This window comes from Miniopterus schreibersii (assembly GCF_964146895.1).
Source record: "Miniopterus schreibersii genome assembly, chromosome: 10".
Classification (NCBI taxonomy): Eukaryota; Metazoa; Chordata; class Mammalia; order Chiroptera; family Miniopteridae; genus Miniopterus; species Miniopterus schreibersii.
In genome coordinates this window covers 21890299-21916542 of record NC_138110.1, presented here as the reverse complement: position 1 = coordinate 21916542, position 26244 = coordinate 21890299, and the positions used below count along the sequence as shown (strand labels likewise).

The following is a 26244-nucleotide window of genomic DNA, read 5'->3' as shown; positions in this document are numbered from 1 at the left end:
TATGTATATACAGTCAACTCATTTTTCACCAAGGCACCAAGCCAATCTACTATTTAACAATATGGAAAATAATAAGCCTCAACCATTATCTTTAACCATCCTAAATGGAAAAGCAGAATCTTAAGCTCTTAGAGGGAAACACAAAAAGACACCATTACAAAAATGAGTAGGCAAGTCACAGACTGGAGAAAAGTATTTTATGTATGTGTGTATATATATATATAGAGAGAGAGAGAGAGAGTCACATATATATGTAGATAACTATGTATGTATAGCTGACAAAGGACTGCTACCCAGAATGTATACAAAACTGCAAGTAAAAGAGAAAGATGAACTCGATTTTTTTTAAAAAGAGGCAGCCTGGCCAGGCATGGCTCAACAGTTGAGCATCGACCTAGGATCCAGGAGATCACAGTTCGATTCCCGGTCAGAGCACATGTCCAGGTTCCCCAGTCCAGGGCATGCAGGAGGCAGCCGATCAATGACAACTCTCTCATCATTGATGCTTCTATCTCCCTCTCCCTTCCTCTCTCTGAAATCAATAAAGATATATTTTAAAAATAATAAATAAATAAAAATTTAAAAAGAGGCAAAGGACAAATTTCATGAAAGGGGATATCAGAATGGCCCTTAAGAGGTGTTTAATGTCAATGATCTTCAGGTAAGTGCAAATTAAAACCACAGTGCAATACCATTTTACACCATCTAGAATGGTTTAATATCCTCAGACCACCAAATGTTGATGAGGATGGAGTACATTAGTTTCCTATTGCTGCCTTCACAAATTATCACAAACTCAGTGCCTTAAAACAACACAGATTTCCCTAAATGAGTTTCAATGGATTAAAGAAAGTCAACGTATCCTCAGGACTGGTTTCTTCTGAAGAGTCTGAAGGGAGAATTCATTTCCTCAACTTTTTCAGCTTCTAGTTGCCTCCTGTATTCCTTGGTGTGTGCCCCATTTCTCTCCATCTTCAAAGAACATCACTCCCATCTCTGCTTCCATTGTCACATTGCCTTCTCCTTCTGTAGTCAAATATCTCTCTACCACCTCTTGTGATTACATTTAGGGCTCATCCAGATATTCCACGATAATTTCGACACCTCAAGATGCTTAATTGATATTCAGGCTACCACATGCTGATGTGACTGTAAAATGCTACAGCACCTCTGGAAAACCATCAAGTTCCTAAAGTTAAACATATATCTACCCTGTATTACAACAATTCCACTCCTAGATATATATTCAAGAATGAAACTTTATGTCCACAAAAAGAGACTTATAAAAGAATGTGCATAGCAGCCATTCTCAATATAGCCAAAACAGCCCTAATAGCAAGAAAACTGAAAAGGGAACAAACCACCATGGTATATTCGTAAAAAGGCATACTGCTCAGCAATAAAAACAAGTGAGCTACTTACACACTTCACAACATGGATGAATCTCAAAAACATATTGGCAAAACACACAAAAATATATACTGATTCCACTTATGACTTCAAACAACAAAGGAAACTAATCCAGTGATAGAAGTCAAACTAATTGTCTCAGGAAAGGGGAGAAGACATACAGAAATGCTTGGTCAGAGGGGCAAAGTACCTTTTTGAGGTGACCTGAACACTTATAGTTCGGCATTTTATCAAATATACATTACAATTCCAAAAAATAAAACAGTATCGGGACAAATACAATAAGAACTTCCATGATAAACAAAGTTAAATGGATTTCTTTAAGAATTTTTCAAACCTTCAAAATGCCAATGCATAAATATTTGATACGCTGTTATTAAATTTTCTTTTGCTGACCTAAAAAAAAAAAAAAAAGCCAATGCACACTGTAAATTTCAGAAGGGAGGAGGTTGCAGTTGACTGAAGATGGAAGCCTAGGGGGTCTACCCACAAATTGCAGGTAGTCTCTGCAGGCACATTTAGGCAAATGTTGGGGAACAGGGCCTAGGGGGCGGTGGGAAACTTTTAAAATTATTTGGCATGATATCCAATCACAGACATAAAAAAAGAATTTTAAGTATAATTCTCAAACACGGACTTTGAATTCTCAGAGGACCACAACAATACAATTTGACAGTACCATTGTTGTCTATAGTGGTAGACTAGAATGCACATAAACAAGCACCACAGTATATAAAACTACAACTTGACAAAATAAAGCAACCTACAAAACTCCATGAAACACATGTAATAATCCACCGAAGTAAACACTAGGACTACCAGGCAGCAAAAGGTATACTTGGCCACCTTTGGTCTCTGCTAAATGTCACAAAGCATATTGTGGGAGCCAGCTATATAAACTTCGATACCATGTGACACAGTCTTATCCAAGCACAGAGAACATACTTATTAATTCAACCTTTGGAAGGGAAAGGTATCACAAAAGTGACACCAGAGCAGAAATCTGAAGAGAAAAGAATACACCAGATAGAAAATTCATTTTTTAGGGACAAGGAAATGTTCTGAATATGGAATATAAGTAATGTGGTAGAAGATAGGGGAGAAGAAAGCTAGTCAGATTAAAAAGCTGGAGACAGCCCGACCGGTGGCATAGTTCAGTGGTTGAGCATCAACCTATGATCCAGGAGATCGTGGTTTGATTCCCAGTCAGGGCACATCCAGGGTTTCGGGCTCAAGCCCCAGTAGGGAGTGTGCAAGAGGCACCGATCAATGACTCTCATCATAGATGTTTCTCTCTCCCCTTCTCCCTTCCTCGCTCTGAAATCAAGATATATTAAAAAAAAAAAAAAGAAGAAAAAAAAGCTGAAGACAGAAGTTAGGGCTAATGATAGGACTATTACTTCAGTTATTTTAGAGAAAATGCACAGTATTATTGAGTAACTGGATGTGGACAGTTTAGGGAAGATGATGATTCAAAGATAACTGCTACTAACTAATGTAACTAAGCGGCATGTAATGGTGCACTAATCACTATTTGGAACACAGAAAGAAAAGCAAATCTGAAGGCTAAGGTTACAGGGTCAGTACTATACATGCCTTTATATAAGAAGCCACATTCATCATATGACCAGAAAGCAGAGGCTCAGAAGAGGGGAGTCAGCACACAAGTAAGCAAAGGCAGAGACAGCTTAGTCCTGCAGAAAAGCAGAGCATCCAGTCTCCAGGCTTGGTTTGGAAATACTCTTGTGCGGCCAGCCCCACACCAATCTTATCCTTAGAACAAAACTCTGAATTACATGAAGGATCCCTGTTCCATATGAAAAACTGATTATGACAAGGATAATATAAGAATCATTTATCTAAAAGTGTCTATCTTTAACTCAATCCATTCATGAGAATTCAGCCTAAGAAAATGAGTAAAAATTAAACTTTTGTATAATCAGCACAAATGAAAGGGATTGTGTTAGAATATGAGTTAACAGGTTCTCTATTACACTTTTGTTAGAATGTTTCTTATGAGTTGAGATGTATTCTTGGGGATTTAATTTTTCTATAAAACCTTTTAACTTTTTTCTTTATGGAAATAAAGACAAAAAAGTTTAAGCCTATTCTGGGTCATCTGAATGACCTCATGACCTAGTACTGCCACATGATTTCAGTATCCCATGTCTTAGAACAGCAGTTATGACCACTTTGGAACTATGTCATCACTTAAAGTTACCATCCTTAAGTTATGTCTTAGCAACCATGACTGCCTGGCATCTGGCTAATTCTCTCTGAAGAATTTTAAAATTATGCAATAAAATAGTATTTTTCAGTCATGCTGATAATACATTTCAACCAATTGAGCATTTTAAATACCTAAGGATTATATTTAGCCAATTGTTTTGAAATGTAAACAGACTGAATTTAGGCTTTTACAAGAAATCAATGTCACTATGTTACAAGTTGAACACAAAATGAAATAAAAAAACTAAATTTATGATCAAGTTGTTGAAATGTGAATGAGTCCTTTACAGAATATACAGATTTCCTTCAATAGTGTGGCAGCAAGCTCTGTACTGAAGTTAGAATTTTTTCCCAGCATCAGCAAGAATTGAAAAATACGTTCAGACACAAATTCTGTTCCTAATTCCAGCACTAAGTGATACTTAGATAATTCAGGTTTCAATATAATAGGAAGACTTTATATTTATAGCTAAGTAAGAAAGCTTAAGTGATACCTTAGTAAAATGGGGATTATAAGATTACTCACTAGAAAGTTTCAGGTAAGTAAAAGGTTTGATTATCCTGAACTAGCAGATAAAACATTCAAGTTATTAATTGTGTAAGTCTTACAAATAGCATTCCCTATATTTTATTATAGTTCATATTCTTTGCAAAGTCATCAACTGTGCTTTCCTTTGCTTAGTTTTTTTTTTCTGATATAAATAAACCTTATCACAGAATATGTATTTTTTTAAAATCCCCAAATCTTTAGAATGTTTATTTTATGTTACCTTTCAGAATACACAAATTTACATTTTAATCTAAAATATTTTGATACAACTTAGTTGTGTGTTTTTTTAAATATATCTTTATCGATTTCAGAGAGAGGAAGGGAGAGGGGGAGAGAGAGAGAAACATCCTGCATGCCCCCGACTGGGGCTCAAGCCTGCAACCCAGGCATGTGCCCTGACCGGGAATCGAACCCCAATCTCCTGGATCCTAGGCTGACGCTCAACCGCTGAGCCACGCTCAGCCGGGCAACTTAGCTTCTTTTTAAAGAAACCCCTTTTTGCCCCCAAATACAGTAGAAAACATTTACTGAATGTTAACTATGAAAGAGACCGGTAAGCATTAACTCACTTTTCATCAGAATCCAGCGGGATAGGTACCACTAATTATAAATGAGGAATCTGATGCATGAAAAAGTACCCTGATGTTATAAAGATATTCCCCTCATGTATTCTTATAGACATTTCAGTTTTGCTTTTCACATTTAGGTTTCCAACATATCAGGAACTTTTTATTTAAGGGGTAAGATAGAGATCTAAACATCTCTGGTAAGGACAGACTATTTTATCAGCACCATTAAATAGTTTTTCTTTTCTTTAGTAATTCATAATTAAAGATCCCTATAAATAAATCAGAAATCAGTCGCATATCAGATCCTTATAAATAAATGTCTGATTGGGGGCTTTATATTCTGTTCACTGGTGTATTCATACCTATGCCAATATCAAAAAATTTTAGTTATTATTCCTTCTCATGAGTGTTGATATCTGCAGCATGCTGAGCCCCTTGCCTTACTTTTCAAATTTACATTGGTTAAGTTTAGCTTATCAAGTTCCACTAAATATAGGGTTCTAATTGGAAGTGTAGTTAATTTACATGAACTTGTGGAAAACCAATATATTTATAATATTGACTATTCCTATTTATGAAAATGAGATGTTTTCACCTATTCTGGACTTAATATCCATTAATAAATTGTATAATTTTCTCCATAAAGGTCTTACACATCTTGTTAAATTTACTCATTCCTCCAGGTAGCTCAGGTCTTATTGTGAATTTCAAAGTTTCTTTTAAAAAATGAAAGTACTTTGGTCATCCAGCTCTGTCAACTCTTAGCATTTTGCAGTATTTAATCAAATATAAAAATAAGACATGGTATAGACGTATCGATAAAGCTAAAATCCCCTATGTATATATACCTTTCTGATCCCACTGCCCTCCCTCTTGCTTCTCAGAGATAACCAGAATTCTGATTTGCCTCCATGGTCATTTAAGTTTGCTACATATTATATCCATACAATAAAGTTTTGCACACTTTATAAATTTATATGAAATTTTAATATTGTTCATGTCACTTTTTTCACTATTATAACTATCTGTGCTGACACACATACAATTCTCAACTCTAGTTTATCCATTTTAATTGTCATATAGCATTTTGTTGTGTGACTCTATCACAGTTCATTGTCCAGTCTCTTCTGATGACTACTTAGGTTTTCTAATTTTTCACCCTTACAAGCTGCCATAAATAGTTTGGCGTATATCTTCTTATATATATGAGGCTCTTCAAGGTCAGAAATTTTCAAACTTCTTGATCAAAAAGGAAGCAAGACCTACAGTGAGAAATACATTTTACATTGCAACCTAACACACACACACACAAACACTCTCTCTCTCTCACTCTTAATTAAAACAGACACTTTACCATGTTACTACACTACTATTTCTCTGAATTGAGGGTCATGAACAATCAGTGAACATGAAGTCAATTTAGTTGACCCTGAAGATCAGTGAACATGAAGTCAATTTAGTTGACCCTGAAGAAATATCTTTTAAAAAGAAAAAGTAAAAGCAACAAAAGTAAAATTAAGAATTGAGAAAAAACAATACAGTAGAAAGCACAACACACTTAAATTATTTCAAATATTTTCTTTTTGTCACATCTAGAATATATTTCCCACCATGGGTCTGTCGAAAATGTATAAAAGGCACAGCCTTAGGACATATACCAAGGAATGGAAATGCTGCATAGAACATGCATACACAACTTTACTAAGTAGTGTCAGCACAGTTATACCAACTGTAATTCCTGCCAGGGAACTAAGAGTTCCTATCTTCCCCAATGTCACCAACATTTGACATATCTGGTCCCTCAAGCTTCTGCCAAAAGAATGGGTACAACAAATAAGGCTGTTGATGTTTTGCACTTCCCTAACTACTAAGAAGCTTGAGAAAATTTTCATGTTTATTGGCTTTTCAGGATTCTGTTCCTTTGACTCATTTGTTTACATTCACCATCTTTTTCTTAACTCACAGGAATTATTTATTTACATATTCTGGGTAATATTTTATCAATTACACATGCCATATATTGTATATCTTTACCCAGAAAGTGATTTTAATGTACTCAAATTTATCAATTTAAATTTAAGCACATCAATTTAAAATCTTATATGATGTATACATTTGTACCTTCTTAAAAGTTCTTCCATATGCTGTCATCTTTTAAAAGTCATAAAGTCTAAAGTTTTGCCTCTCACATCTGCAATTTATTTTTGTGTATGGTGAGAGGCAGGTATCGTCTCCTCCTAGCAAGGATAACAATACTAGCACCATACATTGAATCTTTTCCCCTAGTGATTACAATGCTACCTGTGTTTCTGGGCTTTTCCTCCCCCTTCCATTAGTTTATGTCTGAGGCAAATACCATGGCTTAACCACCAAAGCTACAGAGTATGTCTTGGTACCTTTTGATAAAATAAATTCTCTTTCACCTGCTGGGATTTTAATGGGAATGACATTGAATTTACAAGCAAGTGGAGGAAAACTGACAGATTTATGATAATGTCTTCCAGTCATAAACACAAGTACATCTTTTACAATTTGAATTATATGTGTCGTATTTTCTCCAATAAGGTCCCACACATGTTTTTGTTTTATATTTTCCTAGGGATTTTGTAGCTTGTGTTGCCATTTTAAACAGAGGGTTTTATAAATTTAAATTTTGTCTGCTGGTGGTATGTATATAGACATGCTTTGGTTTTTATATATTAATTTTTTAATCAACTTCATTGAGGCATAACTTACATATAATAAAATGCACAGATGTTAAGTACATAGTTCAATGAGTACTAATAAATGTACACATCCATATATCCATTGTCCCAATCAAAACACAAAACAATTTTACCATCCCAGAAAGTTTCCTTGTGTCCCTTTCAGTCAATCTACTCTCCTCATCCCAGGCAATTACTGATCTGACTTTTATTGAAGTAATTTTACCTGTTCTAAAAATTCACGTAATTGGAATGATACCGTATGTGCTCTTCTGTGCCTGTTTTTTTGGTTTTTTTTTCTTTTCCCCTTAACCAACACCCTCATATTTCTAGTTTCTAAGAATTTTTGTCAAAAACGTACTGAATTTTATCATGCCTTTTTTTCCATTTGCCTAGTTGGGGTTTCACTTGGGTTTTGCTTTTTTGTTTTTGGTTTTTTTCCTTAACTTTATTTTGGTGGCAGCATGAATTTAAGTTTTTAAATTATAATCTAGTCAAGATTATCATATAGCTTTTTTCCTTTGATGTGTTAATGTGATGAACTTCATTTACAGGTTTTCTAACATTTAATCATCTTTACATTCTTGAGATAACCCTTATTGGTTATGGTATTTTTGTTTTGTTTTGAAAAAATATTAACATTTTACCTAAAATTTTTATTGCCATCTGAGATGTGGCCTATACCTTTCCCTTCTCATAATACCCTTGTCCCTTTGGAGGTATCAAGATTACAGTAGACTTGCAAAATGATTTTTTGGTTTTTTTCTATAACATTTTGTATTATGATTGGAATTCCTGACTCCTCATATGTTTTGTAGAATTTGCCAATTTGGGGCTTTCACTTGGGTTTTGCTTTTGGATATTTACTTAATTTTATTTTGGAGTAGGCAGATTTCTAATTATGAATTTAAGTTTTAAATTATAATCTAGTCAAATATCTTATTCTTAAGGCAATTTTGGTAACTTATATTTTGCTAGAAATTGTCTCTTCTACCCTTTTTAAATTAAAGGCAGAAAGCTTTTGTTCTCACTGTTCTTAGTTTCAAAAATCACAATTTGTAGTCATAACCCTTCTTTATTTCTAATACATCTGTATCTTCTTTTTCTCCTCCATCAATCTTGGCAAACTTAAGTCTTTTCAACTTAGCACCTTTGGTTTAGTTGCTCCAATTGTATATTTTTTTCATTAATGCTCCTCAACCTAATTTCCTTTTTCTAACTAATTACATTGTATAGTTAACTCATTAATTTTTATTTAGTTCTTTACTAATAAACATTTAAGGTTCTATCTAAAGTTTCCCAAATGGGCAAATGGACTTTTGCTGTATCCAGTTTCAACAGGTAGTATTTTCATGATTCTGTTCTAAACACTTTCTGATTTTTATGAGTTGTTCTTCATCTCATAAATTCAGAAATATGCTTTTCACTATACAATTTCAGATTTGGAAGTTGTTGCTATTCTCCTGTTATGTTTCTAATTTAATTGCACTAGGATCCAAGGATGTGATTTGTTAAAATATAAATTCTTAGGAATTTGTTAACATTTGCTTTGAGGTCTAAGTACATAAACAGTTCTTGTAAAATTCCGTGAGTACCTGAAATACATATTCTATAATTGTTACATGCTTAATCTACAATTATGTATTAGTTTTATGGACATATTCTCTATCAACTCATTTTGTGTTTTCTAATTCCTATGCATTTTCTTTGGTTTCTTTTTTCTCCTTTCCTGCCTCTACTGAAATGATCACATTTTCTTCATCTACACCCCCTCATTCCCACAAACTTGGGAGTTACACATTCTGTATCAACTCTTTCAGAGAGTTATCCTTAAGACATTTTTAATGAAAAACTTTAATCAGTGGGTTACAGGTGAAGATAGCAGCCTATTAAAAAACACACACCCATAATAAATGAATTTAAAAAGCAAAGACTGGGGGGCGTGCAGGAGGGAGCCGATCAATGACTCTCTCATCATTGATGTTTCTATCTCTCTCCCTTTCCTTTCCTCTCTCTGAAATCAATAAAGATGTATTTTAAAAAAAGACAATCTCACAAGAATAGGGAGAAAAGTGAGGAGGAAACGAGCAAAATTTTGACAACTGGAATATGGATGGATGAGTAGTAACTATGAACTACTAAGAGAGACTACTAATTCTAGGCTACCTGTAGGGAAATGTCCTGATTTACAGGCCAGAATCCTCAAAAGGTTAACTATCAGCTCCAGTCATAGCAGGAACTGAGGGGAAAGGAGATGAAATAGGCAGGATTGGGCGAGAGATATTTGAGAGGCATTTAGATCCTTACATGGGTAACTGTCCCTCTCCAGAGGACTAAATATTTTCTTGGCAGAGGGTAAAACAGTCTCCTTAGACTAGGAGATGGCCTGGGTACCATTAGAAGCAAAGAGTAAATGAAGATGAACATACTGCATGCTAACTGCACCCCCCCCCAACCCCTCCTCCACCGGGTCTGGCTCCCAAAATACTAGCAGCCAGACCTTTACCAGTTTAGTCAGATTGAGACTCCTCTCTGGGGTACCTGAAAAACCCAAAAGGAAAAATGTACAGATACTAATATTGAGAGTTTACCAACAAACAGCCCATTCAAATCACTCTACAGTGAAACTGAAAGGAGACAAGCCTCACCCACACGCTTCATTTCCCATCAGCTTGCTAGACCCCTACCTACTTAACCAAGTATTACTTTGATTATCTGAGGAAAAAAGGCAAACAAAAACAGAAAAATGCAACTTCAAGAAATCTGAGACTATATAGAGAAAGAAAACATTGTAAAACTCATCAATAACACACAGAAATAAGAGAAGATACAGACACCCTGATGAGCAAGCAGCACGCTGGTGTACAAAGGGAACATTGATTAAAAGAGCTCTTGAATAGCTTGACAGCTCAAGATAGCAGAAATGGGGGTAGGGATGGGGAAAGGGACCAATAGAAGGGTTAGAGGATAAAATAAGAGGAAATCCCCCAGAAAGTAGAACAAAAAGAAAGATGAAAAATGTAGAGAAAAGTGAAGAAAATTGAAAGACCACCTCAGGAAGTTCAATGTCCAAACAGAACTTCCAAAAAAAATCAGAGATAATGGAGGGTGGAGGGAAGGGGGTTTATCAAAGAAATCAAGAAATATCCTCTGAACTGAAAGATGAAAATTTCCAGATTCAAAGGGTCCATATCAATACCCCAGGACAATGGATGAAAACATACCAACATCAAGGCCAGTGGCTGTGAAACTTCAGAACGCTGAGGTCAAAGAGCCTTAAGTCTCCAGGGAGAAAAAACAGATCATATGAAAAAGAATCAGAATGCCTTTGGTTTTCTCAACAGTAACACTGTAAGTAAAGTCAATACAGCAATGTCTTCATAACTCTGGAAAAAAATTATTTCCAACCCAGAATTCTATTTCCAATCAGGGTAGAATGAAGGTATTATTTTCAGATGTGCATCATAAACCAAATTATTCACCCACCACCACACACACACACTCTCGCAAGAAAATTCCTAAAGAATGTTTCATCAAAAGGAAGGTGCACAAAACAAGGGAATGAAATTTAACAACAAAGAAGTGAAGAAATTCCGTAAGATGATGGTGAACAGGGATCCAGATTGCCTGTTGTGTACTAGGTATAGAGAAGCAACCAGTGTAAACTGGAGCAGGTTCAAACACATGCAGCCAAGAGTAATGCCAGGTTTCTCCCTGAAGTGAACAAACATCGTAAAAGTCAATGGAAGCATGACTTTCACTAATGAGACCAACAATGATCATGGTAAATAGTTGAGAGTAAGTAATAAAACAATAAAGAACAGCCTGGTACCTCTCTTTTAACCAATATCCTAGCAAGAGATTTCTGATCCCATACATTGCAATGCAAAAGAAAAAAAAATAGCCCTGCCTGATTAGAGGAATTCCCACATATTAATACATGTTTTTATATGTATGAATGAATTTCCTTAGACCAGTGCTGTCCAACATAAATAGGATGCAAACCACACAAGTAATTATAAATTTTCTATTAGCCAAATTTTAAAAGTAAAAAATAGGTAAAATTAATCATTTTAATAATTTTATTAATTCACCCTGATATATCAAAATTATTTTAATGTCAAATCAGTATTAAAAACTATTTAGTTTACATTGTATTTTTTGGACTAAGTGTTATAAATTTAGTGTGCCATTTACACTTGCAGCCCATCTCAATTTGGACTAGCTACATTTCAAGTGTTCAATAGCCATATGTGGCTAGTGGCTAGAAGTTAGTAGTAACAGTGGTTACATTCTGGAAAGTAGACCAGGGTAGCAGAATGCACATGATCTGAGGTAGACTTACTTTTCATTATTTACTAATTTGTTCCTTCTGAATTTTGTGCCATGTGCATGTATTACCTATTTTAAAAATGAATACATTTCCTAAAAATAAATAGACAAATGTAAATATTCTTTGACTTACTTCTAGAAATCTATCTTATATATGTGTATAATGATGTATAAACAGATATTTGCTGCAGCACTGTTTTAAATACCACAAGACTGGAGATAACCTAAGTGTCCATCAACAGAAGAATGATGAAATGTATTATAGACACTTACACAAAAGGATACTGTGTAACCCAAAGAAAAAAGGCACTCATGTAGGAGCATGAAGTAACTACAAGATGCATTATTAAGTAAAATATATGACCATTTGTACTAAAAGCTAACATATGCACAAAGTGGCTCAGACATGCATAAAATCTCTGCAATAATTCACAAAAACCTAGTAATGTGACTTGCCTTTGAAAAGGCAACTGAGTAGCAAGGGACAGGCTGACAAAGAGACTTTTCAATATATATCCTTTGCACCTTTTGAATTTTGCATTACAATAATGTATACCTATAAAAATCAAACAAACAAACAAAAAACCAACCACTTTCTTCACCTAGCTGGTATCTGACTTTTCATTGATGCTTCTTGGCCTTCATGTGATATTTAAAGTCCATCTATAAAGACTAGCGTTTTTCTAGTTCCTCCATAAAGAGGTTTGAGGCTTTTTCCACCCAGAGGCCACAGATGCTTCAATGACATGGGAAGTGTGTGTGTGTGTACTGTCATACAGTTACCAGAGTTCTATCTCCTGTCCCCTAATGGCATTAAAGCCCTATCCCCTATTATTAGATTCTTTATCTAGTAAATTCCCCAAGGCCAGCTTTTACTTAAACACTGATTTCTCTAAGTTTCTGGTTGTTGGGAACTTCTCTCTCTCTCTAGATCAACTAACTATACATAAGAGAAAACAAGTCTGATATTTAAGCCAACATTTAAAGCTGGAGAAAAGAGCCTAATCTGTGTCTGTTCTAGTATGTCTGGGTGATTTTAAGAAATCTAGATAGAGTATAGTAAATAATGGCAGAGACTGAAGAAAAAGTAGCACGATAATTGAGAAAAGACTGCTAAACTTGGCAGTTCAGAATTCCCTAATGACTTCTGAAAGGGCAATGGGAAGGAGAGTATGAAAAAGAATGGCAAAACATTTCACCAAGTTCAAGTCTAGAACAAAGGAAGTGATTAAATATAGAAAGCAAATGTAATTTCAAATATCTTCAAACTGCAAATACAAAATATTCCCCAAATACTTATATGAATTTTTACTTCAGGAGAAAATCAAGTTAGATATTGCAACAGAAAACACTTGAAATGTAATGGTTCTGCCTTCATAAAGTAGGTCCCCCCAGAGATAGTATAAAATCACTATTAGATTTTTGGCAATCCATCAACATGTTATCACACAAGGTAGAGGAAAAAGCACATTACTTAGGATCTGGATTTTTACAACTGCTTTAGTCAAAGAAATCAGTACAATAGAAAGGATTAAAAAAATAAAAATACATTAAAAACCATTAAAAAACCCAAACCTTTTTCTCCATTCTCACTCTAACTATGCTTTTTCCAAAGTTGTAAGCTAGTAAGGAAACATACTGCCAACTGGAAATCTAAGTTGGCCCCATGAAGAACGATGGGTAATGTGCCTTTTAAACAAAAGCAAATAGAAAACATTCATGTGTTCAATTCTGTGAACTGCTAAACATATTAGAGCTTGAATTTAATCCTAAAGTAATCTTAGTTCAGTGAAAGCCACATTATACAGGGAATGCTGTGGAAGGAAACTACATGTTCTTTAACTGAGTTATATTCCTTTCACCTTTCATGAGTTGTGTGGAATCTATAATCAGTTTGTAAACATAAATTTACATACTAGTTTATATTCCCAGATTATAAAAAGTCATCCATCTATCAGGAGACTACACAGGCCCAGACTCAAATCAGCACGAATATTCAGTACTCCAACTGCCCTTCAAATTCCCAGGTCGGTCCTGACCCTCTGCTGAGCAGCAACTTACACCCAGGTCAAGTGTATACAGTCCTCAGGGTGCAAAAGTGGAATCAAAACAAAGTCTAATAGCACTGTCCAAAAGAATCTTCTATTAAATTTAACATTCATTTCTTCAATCACAGTTGCCATATTTCAAGTGCTAAACAGCCACATCTGGCAATGGCTTCCATGTGGGACAGTGCGGGTGTATAGCAAACATTTTTCCCTAAGATCTATTATTCCTCACTGGAGTTTTCAAGGCTTCCTAGGAGTAAGAATGACAGGAAAACTAAGCAGGCAGGGTTTCAGCACCCGTCCATTTCCCTGACACTTTTTGAGATTCTGCGTGTGTGTGCGTGCAAGCGTGCGCTTTAAGTTGAAAGCTAGTGATTTAGAGCAGAAATGGTCAATGCACAAACCTCAGGCCAAAGCTGGACCCTCCTCATACTTAAAACAATTTATAAAGAAAAAATTTAATTGGCCAGTTTACATGAACTATAGCCTAACCACCTGTCTATGAAAAAAAATTGGGGGGGGGGGGAAATTTGGTCTAAACTTGGAAAATTTGCATTCACTGGCACAGACAGAGCATCTTTAGTAAAAAAAAGTTTCCATAGTTCATTCAAATCAAGGGAGAAAGAAAGCTCACTGGCCTAGCTTCCACGGCACCATTCATCAGGAGTTCATTCTGAGAACTTTGCAAATCAGATTCACAGCTCCACATTTTGTAATGAAGGATGTGATTAAGAAGGAGCATTTCCTTAATATTTATAATACCTTAACCATTATCTTTCTGTAGAATTTTTGGAAGAAGCCGAAGCAGCATGAGAGAATATACTTTAAACATAGGCAAATTACAAGATCACAGATTTACTATGCTACTTCCTCAGATGAAGAGTCTTTTTTAAATTAAAATCTTAACTTCTAGTGGATCCCCCAAGATTATTCTTCCTTACTGAGCATTGAACATGAAACTATACCCTCCCCGCTAAAATGGAAGGGAGATAGGCATAGGACATGGTACATTATTAAAGGAAATGCAGCTTTTCAAGTGAAACTGGACATGTGTACTGAATGGATTGCAACTAAAGTCTACACTCACTTGCTCTAGTCTTGAGGCCCAAGTAATTCCACTTTTTGAAAAATTACAGAACTACCTGGAATTAGTAACAATTTCACAGTAAATTCACACATTTTAATAAAAATTAATCATTTTCGAATTTGTTTTCTTAAGAGTACAAAGCTGAACACAGACCTAATTTACTGGACACCTGTCCTATTAGTGTGGCTCAGTTACATCTGAAAAGAACCCACTGAGCTAAAGGAGTACCACTCAGACTCTAGACTGTAAGATAAGTAGTTAAGTCGCAGAATTACCCCAACCTTTCTGGCTATCTGGCCAAACCAGTGTCTAAATCTACCTGGCTTGCCAAAACTATATTCTCCCTACACAAAATTATTGAAATTGAAGCTGAAAGCTATCCATGAGATACATATATAGAACCAACATTGAAATATGTCCTAACTGAACACATCACAATTATACCAATCTAGAGAAATGATCAAAATTGATGAAAGAAAAGGAATAAGCCTCTAACTGTGCATTTTTAAGCAAAAAAGACTGGATTACTTTTTGTACTACTGGCTAAAAAAATAAAAACTCCTGTTTTTTTAAAAACAGTCAAGGCTATATATTACAATGTCACCACTTAGTATTTGGTGCAGTAGATGGTTTACAAACTAACTCTGAGGTAGGAAGGAGGAGGATCCCAAAAAATTATCAAAGCTAATATTGGGTAGAAGTCACATATAAGAGGCAAGAAGCCCCTGACAGACAGACTAGCCTACTTACTGTTCACGTTAGTTTGGTCCTGGAAATCTCTAGCACAATCTATCTCAAAGCTGAGTGAAAAGTTTTACACAACATCCTTTGCAGAATGACAAAAAGAATGACTTACTCTGAAGAAAAGGTCTGGTATGGGGTGCTAAGTCATTTAGATCACCTTTCTTTACTACTAGCTTAAGCATGAAAGGCTTTTCAGTCTGTAATCATGGCTCACTGAATGGCAAACCAAATGAAAAACATCTTGGTCTTAGCATGTACTTGTGGTTTTTCCATGAAATAAGTCATTCCCTATAGTATAATGTTCTACCCCTTTAAGAACATTTGTTAATCATCCTGAATGACAATCTAAAGTATATTATGTAGATTACTGCACCCTCAAAAAGATTTCCCCAAACATGACTTAAGCTAATTGATGAACATTCATTACTACACTTTCAGGTCTGGTCCTGCACTGAATGGCCCCAGACATGCTAGATAGGCTTTGAATATTTGTTTTTGTGTCTTGTAGATTACCTCTACTATCTTTACCAGGCTGTTATCTGTTTTTTCTTACAACAGACTGGGCAACAGTTCCCCATCCTCCCATCCCCCACTACACTCCTCTTAACCTCCCACATTACTCACAATCTACTTCTTTCTAATCTCTTGTAGACTTAGAAGCCAGATAACTTTCCTTGCTAGAAATATCTGAAATAAATACCAACAGGTTCTGATTAAGTGTCTCAATGGCTCTCCTATGACTAAAGCTTTAAGGTATATGGACTTGGACAATTTCACTCCCCCAGGCCTTCTTTGCTTAGTGTGCGCTTCTCAAATGCATTTTATAATAGATCAAAAATAAGAGTGTAGGCAAATCATTTTGATTAAAAAGAAAACAACTGAAAACCACAACTAGAAGGTTATCTGAGAGGACCCGTATATCTAAGGCAATGTCCTAGGTACTTTAATCACGATCATTTAATCCTTATAATAACCTTAAGAGGTAGGTGTTACCTCCATTTACAATCAGAAAACTAAGGCTCAGGAATTAAGTAATTTGCCCCATATAGTAACTGAGAAACCAACTACTAGCTTAACTATCTCTCTCCAAAACCTATGGCCTTTCCACTACATGATATTGCAGCCCAATCCTCCTCCTTGGTTTAGCTAATTGTTTTTACACTTTATTTCTGATGCTTTCATTGGAACCTGACCAATTCAAGTTTGCTTTCTTTCCCTAACCAGTTTCTATAACTAAAGAACAATGATTAAACAAACTAAGGCCAAATTAAGCTTAGCTCTACAAGTGTTCATTTGCTCAGCAACAAATATCTTTGTCAAAGATTGGCCATATCTTCAGTTTGTATGGAGTGTGCAAAAATGGTGACAAGTTCCCACTCCCCATACACTGACAGTTCCCAGTGACACTGTGAGTTAACACTTGACATCTTCTCTAGTGCTGTCCTCTACATTACAGAAAGCAATGCAAGCATACTTTAGAAATTGGCTCAGTAATGCATTACATGCTCCCTCAATTTGCAATAACATCATTTTCTTACGCTAAACACTGGAGGACAGGCAGGAGGTATGAGGAGCTTCTGCTTTTCTAATTCCATTAAGGAACAGGGGTATACTTGTTCCTTGTTAGATATTCTATTGCCTAGTCCAGGGCCTGACACACATCAAAGGCTATTTGTTTAATAAATGCATAACAGTTATTCTTCTGAATTGCTTTGAAATCTTCTCTCACATTTTTCTGACATATCCTTGCAATACCTAGTAGAAAACATCTTTCCTCTTACAGAAACTAAAAGCTTAAAAATGGCTCTTCTACTTCCATCAAAGACAAGGAATCTAAGACATATGTGCCCCTCTCTATCCTCTAAAAATGACCCTTGTCCCAAGAATATGAATAAACCTCCTCTGCCAAACTGCACTAAATACAGCTTTTATATGCATTACAAATACACCTGTATAAAAAAGCTGCTACAAAAGAGGTCTTTGGAGTCCTAAAATATAAAACCAGCAGAATCAAAACCAAACAAGAATAAGAAAAGCATTCAGTAGGTCTATGATCAGCAGGTTATGCAGCTAAACTGAGTGTTTTTCACTCACATATCTTCCCCCAATGTAAATTAACAAGATCAAAGCAACATAATTCTAATATTTACAAAATGAAAATGAAAAGGGGACCTTTTGCCATCTTGTAGTGGAAACCACCTGCTGAAATATACAAAACCATCCCCAAATTCCTACTCCAGAGTTAAAACACATACCAAACCTGACAAGCCACAAACAACAGGAAATTACCCTGCACAGTTCTTACAAGACTATTATTTTATGAGCCTTACAGACTGTGTAGAGATTTGACCACTTATGAATAGGTACAGGTAAGTTACAACCTTGAAAAACTAAACTTTTGTTGAACAAAGGTATAGCTATAAAGTATAAAAACAAAGCTCTTTCTAGGAGCAATTTCTTACTAAAACAAGCTCAGAAATTGATGTTTCCAATCACATTACATCAAGTAAAACTGGCCAATGAACTACTTTAAGTCAATTAACTGTAACATGAAGAGTGCAAGTGGGCACTCACCTTAAAAATGCCCACAAGACTTAACTATTCTTATTTACTATCACAACTAATTTTATGGCAAGAACGAAGGAACTTTAAAACTAGTGTTACTTTCTGAATTGAACATAAATGTTTGCTAAATGACCTTTTGGTGGAGAAAATTCTACAGATATCCTGTATGGTTTTCTTAAGGCAAATAAGAAAATCCTCAAATGTGATACACTTATGAAACCCGTTTTATATTATTTCTCCCATCTCTGTTACATTTGCTTATTTATTTATTCGCATTAAAACTCCTCACACTTCATTAAACTAATTGATTTACACTTCTATGTGAGAAAAACATTTTTTAAAGCGGGTCAAAACTAGAACAACAAATGTATTTGCAGAGTAAGAGCCAATTTATTATCTTATTAGGCTCAGGTAAAACATCTTTAATCAGTTGGTACACGTTCAATTCACATGAAATCAAAAGAGAGGAAATGAAAAGGAACTAAGATTATAGGATCATTCAGAATTCTGGAAGTTAATTCAAATTTCAGGGACCATTTTTGAAAAGATGGAATTGAAGTTTGCATGATCATTTATTAACAGTTACCTTACATGTGTCATTTAAAAGTTTAAAACATCAAAATTTAAGACATTCCAAACTGTAACAAGCAAGACATGACAGATGGAAAATGCTATCTCTAATTTCGTTTTTACCTGGAGACGTTTTTTCTTAAGGTTTAGATGACAGCAAACCCGCACGTAGTATTTCAGCTAAAGGGTCAAGAGGAAGGTATAACAAAACCAACCTAGGAACTGTTTCTCCTTTGTTTAGGATCAAAAGGAAACCATTAACCACATAAGGATTAAATAAAAGACAAAAGTACCCAATCCAAGGGCAGTATCCGCCAGGAGAGAACAAAACTACTAAAGTTGCAAATTTGAAAACAGTTTGAAATACGTGAAATCAATTAGCATGCTTTCTAAAGGCGTGGGATAAAACCAAATAGGCTCCACTCACAGAGTAACTTTCACAAGTGAGTAGAGAAGGATCTCGACAGAGTAGCAGCCGTATGCAGGTTTGTGTGAGAGTACACACAAGCACTTCAGAACCCCAAGACTATAATGGTCAACAAAGGTTACAGGACAAAAAAAAATGAGGGGGGGAGCAAAAAACAAGTGGAAGCAAAGTATCGCACGCTCCTAACGCGGCTTCCCAACAACTCCCAAACAAGAGCTCTGTCCCTCCGGCTTTGAAAATCAGAACCACAAACTACCAACAGTAGTTTGACGGAGAAGGGCCCCAGCGGACCTCCGGGCGGCCGCAGCTCCGGGCGGCGACCCCTTCCCTTTGGCCTGCCCAGCCCCACGTTCCCGCACCCCGAGAGCCCGGCGCACCGCTGCCCCGACCTCGCCACACCCCAGCCACCAGCCCCCGTGGCCAGGCGACGCGGCGAGTCTCACTGACCCGAGCCCAACACAAACACACCCCTAGTCCCGGGGGCCCGCCGGGCGCCGCGGCTTTACCTGGACCGAGGCTCCGGGTCCCGCCCCGTCTGAACCGGGGGTCCGGGACCTTTTGTTCCTTCCTCTTCCGAATGGGATGAGGGGCTGGGAGGGGAGAAAGGAATGGGAGATTGGAGGCGGAACTGAAAACACTCTCGCGGCCGCTCGGCCTCCCGCCCCGCCTCCCCAGCTAGTGCCCGGCCCGCGGCCCCGGCGCGCGGGGAGGGGACGCGAGCCCGGACACCGCCCGCGGGAAGGAGGGGGTGGGGACGCGCGTCCCGCCGCCGCCCCTCCTCCTCTCAGGCGCGCGCCCGCATCCCCCAACCCCGGGCCGCCCGGACTGCCGAGCCCTTGTCCGCCGCGCCCGCCGGCCCACCTCCGCTTCCGCCCTGCGCCCTCCGCCGCCGGGCGCAGCGGCGCGGCGCACCCACCTCCAGGAGGCTCGCTCGGAGCTCGCTGGCTGCTGGCTGGGAGCTGTTCCTCCGCCGCCGCGGCCGCGCGGTAGACCCGCCTCCCACCCCAGGCCGCGAGCCCCGCCGATTCGCCGGCGCAGCCCCGGGGCTGGCACCCTGCCGCCCGCTGATTGGCGCCCCCGGCCGCCCGTTAGGGCGTGAGGCACGCCGGCACAGCGCAGCGCTAGGCGCGCACGGAAGACTGGACCAGTGGAGGAGGGAAGGAAGGAGGCCGAGCGCCCGGGCAGGGCCGGGGCGCAAGCGGGGCTTCGAGAGTCGCGGCCACTACCTCCCCACCTCCTTTCCCTCTGGCCCGCCCTGCCCTCCCGGCCCGACCGGCGGCGCACGCAACCAATCAGCGCGCGAGGAGCTCGGGGTGTGAGCCGCGCGTCTGAGGCCTCGAATCGGAAGGGAGACGTCGCTCCCTGATTGGTCCCGCCTCCCCCGTAGAGCGTGAGGCGAGGCGTGGCCCGGCCGGCGGCGGAGGACGAGGTTGGGTGGGACGCCTGCGGTTTCGGTTGACTTCGTCTTCGGCTAGCTCCCAGGAGAGGCTCTGGGAAGGGGGTGGCGGGGGAAACAACCCCGGCGATCACCCGTCACTGAGTGCCTCGGCCCTGGACCGGTTTCTCGGTCTCTCCAGCGCCTGTGGGTGGGGTCTGTGGAGGGCCGCCGCTAGGCCCACCTTCCTTAGTCCGGCCGAGAGTGGACACGTGCTCATCCCTGGGGAGGAACCGGGGGCCTCCAGGAGGACGGGACGAGCCAGGGGCAGAAAGACGGCTCCGCGGAAGCCGTGGTACTGGACCCACAATGGGCGCGCCCAAACGCGAATGAGCGAGCGAGTGGGCGGGGCCCTCGTAGTGGTGAACGGGGGTGGGGTCCAAGATGTAAATAAGCCCAGGGTGGGGATCTGTGGGCATTAGGGTGAAGGATGCCAGGTAGTTCTGTTTAACGTGAATCTTGGTTCTCTCTTCGGTAAAAAAAAAAAAAAATGCTGCTAATAATGCATGCTGTGAACGATCCTTGTGAAGTCTAAAAGATAAATTCGATGCCCCTTCATTGCTGGGTTATCTTCTTCATTTCTCCGGTTCAGGTGATGTTGGTAGGCCCCCAGCATCTGCGCTGCAAGGTCCTTATTAAGCTACTTGCTGCCCCTAAACTAGTAGGGGAGTAACTGCACTTGGGTAACTTCACTTTCACCTTAGGGACATCCAAATCTCTGCTGAAATATTGAACCCAACTAATCAAATTTATCAAATTAAGCACTTACTTCGTTAGGCAGAGAGCACCATAAAACTAAAGCTGAAAAGAAAGGCCTCACACAGGTAGTTTGTGGCAGACACAAGACACCGCTCTTGGCTCCCTGTTCAGCGCTCAATCTCTTGTGCTCCTTTGTGAATTACACTGGCGACTTAAACAAGCAGGAAAGGGGCACTTGCAGTACAAATCAGTAAACAGGAAGCACGAAATGACCATTTCAAACAGTAAGAGTTCTTGAAGTATTTGCTTTCTTTTCAGAAATGAAGGCTTTCCTGAGAAAGGTGTCTTCTGGAGAAGTACTTGGCCATTTCGAGTCTTACTGGTTTTCCAGATGTCCTTTCAGAATCTTCATGTCCACCATCTCTCTACTCAGACACAGAAGTACTTTTCTCATCCAAAAGTTGTGATGAAGGGTATGAACCCTGGAGGGTGGCTAATTGTAGTTTTGAATTCAGCTCTGTTCCAAATCTGATTTTTGGCAAGTGGAACTCACCTGCAGTGATAGCTACTCAAATGTAGTTGTGTGATGATTAAATAAAATAATATCACAGGGCTTTGAAGTGAAAAGAAAATTAGTAATTGTTAACATTTCTTCCCTTCTGTATTTATGCTAAGGTGAACCTACTCAGCAGAAATTCTTCAAAAGTTGACCAGGGTGTTTTCTTCCATTGTCAGCTTAGAGGCAGCTCTACTCACCCCTTTTTAAAAATAGCTTGTGAAAGAGACCCAGGAAGCCAACTGATGGAACTGTTCCACCTCCTAAGCCTCTGCTTCCACATTCCAGAGCCATCAGGAAGGATGGTCTAGGGCTCCGGTGGGGAATGTCCGGCCCACTGGCCGTATCATTTGGTCCTGCCCTGCCAAGGCAACTGCAGGCGGGACTTGAAATTCAATAAATCTAGGAGCTCTTTTCATAGCTAATTTTTAAGTTGATAATTTTCTATGGCCCATGAATGATGTTATAAATGTTCAGATGGCCCTTGGCTGAAAAAAGGTTCCCCACCGCTGGTTTAGGGCAAAGACTTCAATGTAGAAGTAGGAAGGCTGTTTCTGGCTTTTGGTCCTTCCTGCTGACCCAAGCTACCCTGGGTCACACAAATATTTTCTCCTATGTGACCAGGATGTACATTTATTTGGGTATCCATCTGGGTGAGTAGGAATAGAAGCAAAAGCAGGGCTGGCTGGGATTCCAGAAGAATATGCTATGGGAGTTAGGGTACAATTGAAGGGTACAATAATTCAGTGGGTGATATGCTTGAAGTTTAAGACCATCTCTCCAAAGTATCAGACTTTGGGTCCCTAACTCTTCTATTTTGGAAGCCTTTCAGGATCTGTAAGATTGAGAAAATGGGAGAAGTGGCAATCTGGCTACCAATGCAGTCCCCAAAGGGTTTAGAAATGGTAACATGCCTACTGCCCCTTTTGCTAGAAATGTGTCTAAACCAAAGTAGGTCAAGACAAACTAAAGGCAGATGGAGCAGGGATTGCCGTGGCAACAATCAACTTGGAAATCCACTAGTGTACTTCAAGACCTATCATCAATAGATCCCTATTGCTTAAATTATATTAAGTGAATCTTATTTTTATGTGAATAGACACTAAGTTTAACCTTTCATTACTCACGACACTGCAAAATCAATGAAATTAAAATCAATTCAGAATCAATTTAAAAATAGTTAAATGGCCATGGCTGGTGTGGCTCAGTTGGTTGAGTGTCATCCCATGCACCAGAAGGTAGCTGTTTGATTCCTGGTCAGGGCATATGCCCCAGTTTTGGGCTGGATCCCCTGTAGGGGCCGTGCAGGAGAAGCCAATTGATGTTTCTCTCTTCTCCCTCTCGCTAAAATCAATAAAAAAAAATTTTTTTTAAAGTAGTTAAATGTACTAGAAATACATATAGGAAAAATGGTAATGGTGGTTGCTTCTGGAAAGAACCTGGACGTCATGAGTGGAAAACTTAAATTTCATCATTATTTCTCCTATAGATTGAATTTTAAAAAATATTTATACATGTGTTGATTTTTCAAAAGATATAGCTCATAGTCCATTGTCTCTTACCAGATCTGGAAAGTCTTTCCTGGTTACTCCAGCCCAAAGGATATCACTCACAAATTTTCTCCCATGGTCAGAATGATATATATGACTTCGCTTTGATTAATCTTGATCTGTTAGTCTTGAGCAGGTTTGTAGTTTTTTCACGTATGTGCATTTTGTCTCCCCATTTAGATTGTACATTCCTGAAGGATAAGGAAGCATCTCATTTTCAGTCGTCTTTCGATACCCTTACCAAAATACTAAGTAAATGAGGAAAAGTGAATAGCAGCATTTGTATAGCATTCTGTGTGTGTCATAGGTCTGCAAGCATTCTGCACAGCTTCGCCCCATCCTTCCAGTTTGTAGTTGCCCTTAGTACAGCTATTGAGCATCTCTTCAACACCTAATCTCTATTTGCTCATCCTGGTGGAACTAAGTTGCAGTGAGCATTGCTACTTAAGGAAAGATACAGTTATTTGCAACCGAAAGACACCGATTACATGAGTAAACCTAAGTAAAAGTTGTAAATAACAAAAGTATGGTGTTACGTTTGTTGTAAATAATAATAGAAAAAATTCAACATCAGCTGAATTTTTATCTCAATACAATGAAATTTAACATTTTAAATGAACTTAAAGACGTGTACACCTACCTCTACACACGCACATTCCTTATTCATATGCTAGCTTTTGTTAAAAATGAAAACATCTGATGGAGACAAGAATAAAGCACATACAAGAAAAAGAATTGAATCCAGCAAGAATCAGGTATCTGTTATGTGCCAATCATAAAAGCATTGGTTGATTACGATGGAAAATTATTCTATGGCCAAAACCACTCACGAAAACAAACCATACAGGTAGGGGTTTTTTGTTTTTTTTTTCATTTAAAGAGGGAAAGAGAGAAGTTTCTCTGGTTGAGAGAAAACTATTTGGGGAAAACAAGTTACATTTCTCATCATTCTCCTGACAGCTGATTATTATGTTTCTTTGCTATACATTTAAAGGCATAAGTGATGATTGGATCAATTGATCATTAGATAGCTAATTCAATGAATGTTAAAATATTTGAAGAGTTATAATACAATGCCATGCAATAAGTACTCCCATAAAGGCATTTAAAATCTAAGACCTACATATTTGGGGGTGGGGAGAACAGGCCAATATCTAAACCCTAAAAGAACAAATGTACAAATTATTTAAAGTTCTATTATGAGGGGGCATAATTTGGCAGGCATATGTCAACAGTTGGGCCGTATGCCTTGTTTATAATTGTGTGTGACAATATTGATTGAATCAGACTGCTGGTAGGGAAGGTAAGTGTGAAGGTATAATACTCTTGGGAAATTTCAAGCATATTAGCATAATTGTTCTAATGAAGACTGAAGAGCTTATTTAACATAACTGACTAGAGTAGACAATAGATGCATAATCAGTGTCCTAATGCTTGACTTAATGAGCCCCTATTGTTTGTCCTTGCTGTAAACAGTCCTTAGTTATGAAAAAGACATTTCGGTGAAGGAATCTGACAATTGTGTTAGCTGATGAACGGCCAGAACATAACTAATGGTGGGAGAAAGCCAATTACTCCTGGGTTCTAAAGACTTCAGTGGTGTATTTCAAGGGATAAATTACATAGCTATGTAGAGATTTCTTATCAGCTCCTCCTTGCCTTAATACAGTCATGGAGCATGATCAATACTCTTATTTTGGAGCTAAGGAAACCAAAGACCAGGCTTCTTCAAAGTTCTATGGCCACAGAGTGTCAGGGATTATACACGCATAGTGGCTACCTTTTCTGCTCTGGCACTGCTCACTAATTTTTCTACCTGTCCCTGTTGTCCACCCTCATCCTTGCCTTTGTTACTCTCTTCAATCTTCCTGTTCCCATTGCTTTCTAGGCATATGTCCTAACCAACTATTTTAGTCAAAATCGGGACACATTTTCTGTTCACACCTAAACAACCCCCAACACATGCCTGTCTCCAGGTTCATCAGTGACTGTGAGAGACCTGATCCTCCTAGAGAAGGTTTTTTCTTCTACCTATTCTTTGTTCCCTTGACCACCCAATCTAGATTAGCAGCCCCACACATATACCAGTCACATCATATCACCTTTTAAATTTTTCTTTAAAACTGTTCCTACTACCTGGAATTATCATGCTCATTTATTTCTGTGCTGATTTATCATTTGTTACCACTCCCCACTGAATGAATGTAGGCTCAACAAGAGCAGGAAACATGTCTGTTTTCTTCACCATAGTACCCCTAAATCAAACATACATGGAAGCACTGAAATAAATATTTTTTAATGGATGGATAATTTTTACTTAAGTTCACTCAAACTCATCTGTTTTTCTATGGGTGTCTTAGCCCAGTTCCCTGGAAAACAAAGCCTAGTGCAAGGATAAAGTGCTGATGCTTTACTTAGGAGGTATTACCCCAAAGCAACAATGAGGGAAACGGCAAAGAAGAATGGGGAGCAATGCATGGTGATGCGTTACTGTCCTAACCACTGCTAATGACAAGCCTTGAAGGGTACCAGCCAGTCTCTTAACAGGTGCAGCCACTTGGCCATACAGGACGTCTTCAAACAGACAATATGGAGTAACCGTGCTTTGGAACAATCTGAGGAAGGGAGGAACTTTAAGGGCCTTGTTTCCTGTTGGTCAAATGTTGTCCCCAAGGAAGCTAACTTTTCCACACTGCCCAGCTGTGTTATCCATATTCCTTGATAGCCACTCAGAAAGCCAGGTGCCCTGCCATAGAGTCCAGAAGTGA

The 26244-nt window shown here is 38.5% G+C and overlaps 1 protein-coding gene and 1 long non-coding RNA gene across 4 annotated transcripts in view; one reads left to right on the top strand and one right to left on the bottom strand.

The window, feature by feature from the left end:
* Positions 1-20483, bottom strand: part of SMAD2 (SMAD family member 2) — a 59996-nt gene extending 39513 nt beyond the window's left edge. For 2 of the 3 annotated variants that reach the window (XM_081149648.1, XM_081149650.1), the window contains exons 1-2: positions 20153-20483; positions 19743-19826 (exon numbers count right to left, since the gene is read on the bottom strand). The gene's annotated coding sequence lies outside the window, so the exon portion shown is untranslated. The remainder of the gene's footprint in view (positions 1-19742; positions 19827-20152) is intronic. The other variant, XM_081149649.1, reaches the window with a different exon arrangement.
* Positions 20484-20621: 138 nt separating this feature from the next.
* Positions 20622-23989, top strand: LOC308563019. Its single transcript, XR_013999727.1, has 3 exons — positions 20622-20665; positions 21689-21843; positions 23657-23989. It is a non-coding gene; the product is annotated as an uncharacterized lncRNA (long non-coding RNA).
* Positions 23990-26244: the final 2255 nt, after the last annotated feature.